The sequence below is a fragment of the Physcomitrium patens genome, chromosome 2 (genome assembly GCF_059467195.1).
Source record: "Physcomitrium patens ecotype Gransden chromosome 2, ASM5946719v1, whole genome shotgun sequence".
Lineage (NCBI taxonomy): Eukaryota > Viridiplantae > Streptophyta > Bryopsida > Funariales > Funariaceae > Physcomitrium > Physcomitrium patens.
In genome coordinates this window covers 23,311,261-23,319,989 of record NC_143411.1, presented here as the reverse complement: position 1 = coordinate 23,319,989, position 8,729 = coordinate 23,311,261, and the positions used below count along the sequence as shown (strand labels likewise).

Genomic DNA, 8,729 nt, shown 5'->3' with positions numbered 1-8,729 from the left:
GAATTCGAGCTGAACCAGACGGTTAAAGGAAAAAAATTTACCTTTCATGTTGAGTCTCTGACCCAGTTGCAATTTTTAGACTCCAAAAACCTATTTTCAGTATTCAGATTGTGCTGCTAGAAGTTGTGAATGTTCTACAATCACTCCCAAGGTGTTTTCTAATAAGCAAGCCCAGTTTCGAAATAGGTCTAACAGTCGAGAAGATTTCAAGCAGATTATTGTCTGCACTGCACAGTAGAGAGATTGTGGGCTTCGTACAATATTGTAAGCATCAAAAGACCCACAAGAGGAAACTAGCAAACATATCTCTGTCGATCAGCAACTATTTGTTTAGTTCTCACACTAAGCATATGCATTTTTTATTTTTTGTGATGAGTTAGCAGAGAGGATTTTTATTGGGACTTGGTGAAAGTTTGTGTTTTGCTCCTAACAAAGGATGGGCATTCTAGACTGTGCTTGCTCATGGATTTGAACTCACACTAAATTAATTTTTTTTGTCACATGTTGTCTTTGAATTCGACATCAATAAGTGATGTCAAATTCATTTATTATTATCATATATTATTGAAAAATCATCAGATATACATTTATTAATGACATTAATAAGAAATCTAATTTTGAGGCTCAGAAATGTTATGTATCATTGTAGGACTATCACATGAGTTGAAAAAAAGTTAGGAGGAGTTTTATAATATGTATACTGTCATGTTTATAGAAAAAATATTTTATAAAAGATGTATATTGTCATGATTTTAGTAGATGTAAATTTTTTATCTTATTTTTAAACATAGTATATAATTAATAAAATTTTAATAACTAATTTTAAAATATATTATAAAATTAGAATCCTAATTTAAAAAAAACTTCAAAATTAGATTTTATAAGAACCAAAATAATTTACATGCTATAATTGATATATATATATATATATATATATATACATATAAATATAATACTATTATGTTATGCCTAATTTGGTATTAAAAAATATATATAGTTTGTCTTCAATAAATTTGATAATAAGTCATTAGTATATGATAAAAATCATATTTGTCTTGAAACCTAGTATAATTATTTGATGACAAGGTTAATAGACAAATGTAATACAATGATGCAACAAAATTATAAAGAAACAACAATCAAATTTTAAAATAGTAAAGAAATCATACTTTAATATAATTATAATATTATTTTAAAAATTATAATATAAGAGATATAATTACAAAAAATATATAAAATATGTAAAGAATATTTTTACATATGCAAAAATTATTGAATTGCTACATCATTAATCTAAATAAGTAGTTAGAAGTGATAATTTTAAAAAATTTGGATTGTACTTCAAATAAAAATTTAAAATGTCCATTTCAATAATAATTTTTATAAAATATAAAAATAAAAATTGCAATAGATGTTAATAGTTTATTATTTGCTATGTTCAAGTATCCTTTACATGTAAAAATGAGAAAAATTCATTGTCATTAATTGCTATGCATAACAATAATAGACCAATATAATTGCATCCATTCACATCTCCTTAAGGAGGCACAACCAATGAGGTTGCCTTCCTCACAAAACATAAGTTTAAATCAGATTCTCTATTTTTTTAATAAAAAATCAATAATATTCTCAAACTATATTATTTTTTTTAATTCATATATGATATTAGATCAACAAAATCTAGTACAAGCTTAAGAAAAATAGACAACTAAAAAAACAAAGCTCACAAGAAAAAGACTATGCTTAAGAATTTCGTAAAAAAATTGGAGTACCAATATACTTTCTCTCAAGAACATGGCTTCTAATAGCCTCACCACCAAGGAATGGGAAAAGTTTTATAAAACTTGGTACACAATTTGGAAGCAAAAGTTATAAATGAAATTTGAAATAGAAAAAGAATGTAAAAGTTGGTTTTTAGAAAGAAAAAAGCACCAACACCTATCCTAGAAGCAAATGCAACAATACCAACAAAGCAAACAAAAATTCAAGTATGGAAGAAAAGGGGTAATGTTGTACTTGTAGCCATTTGAGATTATATTGATAACTCTATATTTTTTCATGTTGGCACATGCAAAACATCTAATGAAACATGGCTTCTATTAGAGAGTACATATTCACCTAATAAAAAAAGTATATCTCGGTGATAATACAACCCTTCTCATGTATGGACAAAGAAAAGTCGACGTTTGTATAACAACAAACTCTTCACCTTACGAACACATTGAATGTTCCAAATTTGCAAAATCAAATATTTTTAGTCTGCAAAATTAATGAGAACGGAGGTGGCATACTCATCAAAAATCGACAATGAGGCCTTCTTGACATAAATAATTCAACTCTTGCATAATGCCCACTACATGACAATCTCTATCTACTTGGAACCACATTGCTGCCTTCACACTCAGCCGATTTAAGTGTTACAAATACAGAATCTTCTGATCAAGCTACCACCTCTGTATTCTCTCCTGATAACACAACAAGATTCTCGCCCATGTTAAGTAACGGCACTACAAGGTTCCATTGCTCATCCGATCACGGCTGCATCACCTCTTCGGGAGAGCCTCCATGTTTGTTCCTATTCCAAGGTTGTGCTCATCACAGTCTCGCTGCTCGACAGAAACACCTCCATGCATTGGTGGTTTTGACCAGTTCACCCCACAGGCGGCGAGTTCACCGGCCGACAGCAACATATTAAGCTAGTCGCTGTCGGTCCCTGGCTGGCTGTTACCAATAGTAAATGGCTCCACTTCTTTTTTGCCTTTGCCTTTATCCACCGCATTTGGTTCTCAAAGCTGCTCTCCACCGACCCTGCTCCAAAATTTGGGACGCCACCCCAATTAGCGATTCACTTCGGGCCTCGATTCTCCATTAATTCCAGGGTCCACAGCGTGTGTGTAGCTCGTATTAGAATTTCAGAAAAAGATTCTTTGTGGCATTGGAGACTAGGCCACATCAGCTCAGGATGACTTCACCATCTAATTTGACTAGACACAGTTACTTGAATTCCCATTCAACGTGTCACACAACACACTTGTTCCATATGCCTTTCTGGAAAACAAAGTGCAACTAAGTTTCCAAAATTAGCCACCTTTCGTGCTTTCCATCCTCTTGAAATTATTCACTCCAATCTTAGTAGCCGCATTTCCACTCCTACATTCTCGAATTTTGAATATTGTGCCACTTTTATAGATGACTATTTCCAATACACGGTTTTGCATCTCCTTCGACAAAAAAGTGAATGTTTCAATGTGTTTAAACTCTTCCATGTATAGGCTGAAATTCAAATTGGACACAAGTTAAAAATTTCCACTCCTATCGAGATAGAGAATTATCTTTCATCCAACTTTGATCAGTATCTTGCCACTCATGGTATTCAAAGTCAACTTACAATAGCTTTTACACCTCAACAAAATGGCATAGCTGAACAGAAGAATAGTACCTTTCTCAATGCAACTAGGAGTATGCTTCACGAGGCACATCTAACCAAGCCATATTAAGATGAAGCTGTAATGTGTGCCACTTATCTTCAAAATTGGTGCCCAATCAAAGCCATACCACCACACACAACTCCATTTGAGCTTTGGCACAAAAGAAAACCTGATCTTTCACACATTCGTATGTTTGGCAGTCAAGCATTTGCAAAAATTCCTGATGCAACCAGGGTCAAACTTGACACCCGTTTTGTTGAATGTATCATACTGGGCTACAGTGCCTTGAGCAAAGGCAATAAGCTCCAGAACAATACAACGGGTAAAATAATTGTATCTCACAATGTCTCCTTCAACGAAGACTACTCTCTTGCTGCTACGTGTACTTTCTTAAGTACTCCTGCTTCCGACACCAAGTTTTAAAAGGATCCTCTTTTCTATCAACATACTGGACTTCCCTATCCTCTTCCTCATACTGCCACTTGACATTTGTCGGGAAGCCCGTCCCAGCCACTGTAACCGCCTCCTGGCGATTTTGCTCCAGTGCCCTCCTCCCTTCCTAATCTGCCCAAGGCACCACCGCTTCTCCCGAACACGCTGCCAGTTGATCCGTGGCCTTCGCCGACGACTATGCTGCTCCATGCTGGTGTCTCTCCACTCCCTACAACAATCCCGTCGGCGACGACGTCTCTGGAGGCTGCTTCTCCTTCGGATTCGACAGTAGGGTCTCTTTGCTCACCTCTTTGAGCTCCGTGCGATTCACCTGCCCTGCACCTTGCGTGTCATTCACCGCGGGTGATTGATGCTCCTTCTGGCCTGGAGGTGATGCCCCACCTCGGCCAACATGTGAATTTGGCGTCACCCCCTTGCGCAAATTACAACTCCTCCAAATTTCCAGATTCTGTTGAAGCTCCCTTGCCTCCACCTTGTCAGTCCATGCGGCCCAATCGCAGTGTACCACCACCGCTGGACCTTGACGAGAGTTACGATCTTCATCCTATCTGCCCTTGCCCTGCTTGTGCTAAATCCAAATCAACCAAAAGAACGCTGTTTTACTAGCCTGCTGACAGTTTCTCTTAAACCTTGGAATTTTCAACAAACTCTTCGCTCTTTGGAATCGGTCCAGTGGAAACAAGACATCTTTGAAGAATTAAATTCTCACACGGTGAATGGCACATAGTCGTTTTCTGACCTCCCTTCCGACGTTCACCTGATCACGTGCCAGTGGATTTTTAAGCTCTAGCTCAAGCCAATGGCATTATTGATTGGTCTAGCTCAAGTCCAATGGCATTATAGATTGGTTTAAAGCGTGACTTGCTGCAAGAGGATTTAACCAAGTACTAGGTCTAGATTTCAACAAAACTTTCAACCCTGTTGTTCGCATTCAATTTCATTCTTACTCTTGCTGCTCTACAAGACCTTCACATTCACTAAATGGATGTGAAGACTGTTTTTCTCAATGGACTTCTACATGAAGAAATCTATAAGTACCGGAAGGAGTTCTTCTTCCACGCTAGAGAACGGTGTACAAATTACACAAAACTTTATATGGATTGAAATAATCCATGAGGGAATGGTACAAAGTAATCGACGTTTTTCTCAGCTCTCTCGACTTTATTAATTCTATTGCAGATGGTAATGTGTATTATCTTCACAAAGGATCAATGTTTGGTATTCTTACCCTATATGTGGATGACACTTTGATAGCGTGCAACGAGCTATTCTTACCCTACATGTGGTTGACACTTTGATAGCGTGCAACGAGCTTCCACTCTTACAACACATAAAAAATCATCTCCATTGCTGCTTTCTTCTTTCAGAACTTGGTGAAGCTCATCACCTCCTCAGTCCTCAGATCACTCGTAATGTGGATGAAGGCTTGCTACGTATAACTCAAATTCATTATCTTCAGCAGAAACTAGTAGAATTTGGGTTCCAAGATGCTCGGCCGATGTCGACACCTTTGGTTCCGGGACTTCGTCTATCTGCTGCAAATCGCCCCTCCGATGCTAAAGGCCACTCATCCAATGCTGAAGGCTGCTTACCCAACGTTGCAATCCACGCCCTCTGTAATGCAGTTTGTTCCTCCAACGATAACACCTGACTTTTCAACAATGTATCCCGCCATTCCAGCACTAATGACGCTCATAGATCCAACACAACAGACAACCGCCACTCTCCTGTTGCTAACGACTACCTCTCTCGCCCCAATGCTGTCCGCCACTCCCGCGCCAATGACAATCGACACTCTCCCATTGATGCCGTCAACCTCTCCCGCACTGACGTCCGCTCTTCAGGCCCAACGTTCTTTATGCTAACGATGTCGACAGCCTCAACTAGGCAAGCTTGTGCACCTGACCCGACCCAGAGTTCACGATTGTTACATTCTATCTCAAGGAATAGTAAGTTGGGAATCATCACAACAAAAGTCAAGTACAGAGGCGGAGTACATGGCCATGGCCACCACTGCCTCCAAGGTCGTGTGGCTCCAACATTTGCTACATGACCTAGGATAAGATCTATCTGCACCTTTAACAATCTTATGGGATAACCAATCAAAATTAGTCCTTGTTGATACTATGGAATTCCATAATGAAACCAAGTACATAGCTATGAAGTGCCACTTCATTTGGCAATTGTTGGTACTCAAGAAATTATCTTTTTAATATTGCCTGATTGCAACAATGCAAGTTTATCTCTCTACTTAAGCAATATTAAAACACTACAAATTAACACAATACTTATTGTCATTAGGAATTGTTAAAAACAAATCTTGATAACCTCCTCTTAATGACTAAGCAAGCATGTATGAATGCACAAAATCCATCATTATTAATCACCGTACGTAAAGGTAATAGAATAATAATAGTTGCATCCATTCACATCTCCTCAAAGAAGCACAAGTAGTGAGGTTGCCCTCCTTCCAAACCATAAGTTTATATCAGATTCTCTATTCATTTAATAAGAAATCAATAATATTTTTAGAATGTTATTCTTTTAATTCTTATGTTATGCTATTATATAAAAGGAATGATAATTAAAAAAATAGAACTTTGAATTTACAACACATACTATCAATACAGTTATATACAAAGAAAGTATTGAATAAGATATCTCTCACTTCCAACACCCATTACTTAAAGGTAGTAGTTGCTCCATAAAAAAAATAACTTCCACTCTTTGACTTTTATACATATGATCATAGGATCATTTGGCATCTAACTAACCACAAAGATATCCTATGGTCTGTCAAAGACAAGAACTTGATAAAAATAAATAAATTAATGAGACTTCTTTCAAAAAAAGATAACAAAATAGAAATGACTAAAAATACATATTAAGAAAAAAACTAGAATGGCTATTGCCAAAAGCCAAGAAAACAAGAGACTCTTGAAATTAGACTGGAAGCAAGAAAAGAGTTGACAAGAGTGAAGAAGGCTTCACTCTTCTCTCTATATATACTACCTAACTAGGGGCTATGTGGCGACGTTCTATAGGACCTTCAATATATGTTGTCTTTGTAGGACACATGCTTTGACTTACAAGGCAAGTTTTTCTATGTGTGGACCACATAATTAGCTTGGACTTCAAGCTAACAACATGTATGGTACATGACCAACTTGTTGACTATGTTTTTAATCCAAAAAGTCAATTTAAGACACCTATAAAGTCAAAGTAGCATCTATAAAGCTTTTAAGAAGCTTCCATAGAAGATATTATAGAATTAACTTACTTTTACATGCTTTTACTTACTTCTACCTAGTTATACATGTAATTACAGGCTTATATGTGCATGTCTGTGACATTATCCCTTCTTTTAGGGATAAGTTCCCTGAAGAGCAGTCATCATATGTTGAAGAAATCTATGATGTGACGAATTGTATTCGCCACATACTCTGATCTTTGTTCTCTTCAAAGATGATTGATAGAACCTCTCAACCATCGATAGTGTCCCATAACAAGGCAGAAAGATCACCTAGTTATTTAATCATTGTTGAAGCCTTCATAACTTCCTTCGAATAAAACATTTGAAACACTGTCAAGAATTATTTCTACATCTAATAAAATCACCAAACATTGGGAGTCCCTTCCAAGGTCATGATATCAAATGTGTTGTATCTCGCCATCTATTCAAGGAAGAACATGTCATTCTTGAGGATCTTCATATCAATTACGTCATCTTAAAGGTTGTGATAATTGTAATGTCTCGTCTGGCAAGTCAACATACGCAGGCTCTTCAGTCAAATCCACTAGTTGCTGGTTCTCCATCTCATAGTGGCACAACTACAAAGAAGTTACAAACAAGGATTGAAAGTAGAATGTTATCTTGTCTAAATCTTGTTTCTTTTATAAGAAAGATTTTCATCTTGATTTTGATGGATGTCATCGATGAAAAGCCTCCACCACCTTTGTTGCATTGACAAGATTCTTTATTGGCTCCTATGTGCATTTACTAATATCATATATGTGCCAATGGACAAGATATTCTAATTTATTTTGGCGCTGCCTTCAATCTAAGACTTCTTCCACTTTGAACTCTTCATTAATGTCTACTTCTATAGGAAGAGATAGAACTTATCTTCTTTTTAATATATGCACTGTCTTGTATGGTTTAAGAAGAGATACATGGAATACTAGATGGATTTTTATTTACTCTGATTGGTGTAAATGATATGAAAATGGATTGATTTGTGCAGAAATAGAAAATAGTCTAAACCTTCGATAGTCCAACTTGTCACAAAGATGAGTAGTCTTGATATTGCAACGAAGTAACTATACCTTGTCACCTGTGTAGAATAGTGGTTGTTCTTTTTGATAGACATCCACATTGATCTTTTCTTGTTCTTAAGCTTCTTTTAACTGTGCCTCCATTGTTGTATGAAGCTCTGACAAATGAATTGCCAAACCTTTCACTATAGGATTATCAACTTTTGAAAAGTCAAAAATATCAAGTTATGGATGATAACCATAATTGACAAAGAAAGGTGTTTATTTTGTAGAAGAATATATCGTGTTATTTTAAGCAAACATTGCTAATGGCAAAAGAATTGTCCAATCATCTTGTTGGTAGTTGATAGTACATCTTAAATACTACTCCAAAACTTGATAAACACGCTCCGTTTATCCATTAGTTTGAGGATCGAATACCAAAGATAGTTTTATATCCATTTTTAGAATCTTGAAAAGGATCTGCCAAAATCTTGATACAAATTGAGTTCCCCTATCTAATATAATATCCTTGGATAATCCATGATACCAATAAATATTGTCAAGAAAGAGCTTAGCTGTTTCTTCACATGT

At 36.1% G+C, this 8,729-nt stretch overlaps 1 long non-coding RNA gene across 1 annotated transcript; it reads right to left on the bottom strand.

Annotated features, from left to right (window-relative positions):
• Positions 1-3,645: 3,645 nt before the first annotated feature.
• On the bottom strand, positions 3,646-5,922 carry LOC149989802 (uncharacterized). Its single transcript, XR_016501846.1, has 2 exons — positions 5,110-5,922; positions 3,646-4,638 (listed from the first exon to the last, which is right to left on the bottom strand). It is a non-coding gene; the product is annotated as an uncharacterized LOC149989802 (long non-coding RNA).
• Between the last annotated feature and the right edge of the window lie 2,807 nt (positions 5,923-8,729).